Source organism: Solanum tuberosum, unplaced genomic scaffold, assembly GCF_000226075.1.
Source record: "Solanum tuberosum cultivar DM 1-3 516 R44 unplaced genomic scaffold, SolTub_3.0 scf00718, whole genome shotgun sequence".
Taxonomy (NCBI): Eukaryota; Viridiplantae; Streptophyta; class Magnoliopsida; order Solanales; family Solanaceae; genus Solanum; species Solanum tuberosum.
The window spans coordinates 55,515-56,551 of NW_006239644.1; positions in this window are offsets into that span (position 1 = coordinate 55,515).

The following is a 1,037-nucleotide window of genomic DNA, read 5'->3' on the forward strand; positions in this document are numbered from 1 at the left end:
ATGAAGAATGAAGAGAGAGAAACTTTGATGAAAAGAAGGAAATGATCTGATTAGATTTAATTTTAACGAAATTGAGTTAATTAAGGATAAAAAATAATGTTAATTTGTTTGGAGTCCTTATTTAGTGCTAATTATTAATTATCTATACTAATTTCAAATTAAATAACAGCCCACAAATTCAGTCTTTTAATTTATTATTTTTTAATTCCGTTTTTGAAAAAACAATTTTGTTTATTTATTTATTTTTTTACAGTTTTTTTCCAATTAATAAAACATTTCTCGTTTTGGTGAATTTGTTAAAACCTGAAATTTTAAATGCTATAACTTGAAACTGAAACTCTACTGCTATAGCTCGAAAATAATACTATAATATATGTTATATATGAAATTTTCACTATATTTTACTTATAATGCTCTCCATTCCCCTCCACTATTGGCTTAAGCCCAATTCCCAACGCCACCTCACTCAATTGTAGCATCAATTTCATTCGTTAATAGTAAAAAATGAAAACTCCCCCCCTCGCCCCCCAAAAATATTCCAAATTAAAAACACTACAGCAACTTCTAATTCCTTAATTAGCTCTAATAGTAGAAGGATATATATATATGACCCTTTCTTCCATTATTATAATATTAAGTGTTAGGAAATATTTAACAAAGTTCAAAGGTTGAAATTATTACCTGAAATGCAAGCCGCAATTAGTCGAGCTTTCTGTGAAAGATTCGATATTTGCTTTTCTTTTATGAAAGTGTCAATCTAGTAGCTATAATTCATTATTATATGTGGGCCACAAGATATAAAATGTCTCACATTAATTATGAATTTGTCCCATTTATTATCAACTAATTTAATTATCTAAAAATTATCCATAAAATAATTAACTATAGTTAAACGAATAATTCAAAATTTATGTTTAAAATTGATGGTAAGGATTTTCTATAAGAGAGAAAGGACTAGTTTTCAAAATAACCTAATAGGTCATTACAATAGAGTTGTTTCATAAAGGATATATATATATATATATATATATATATAT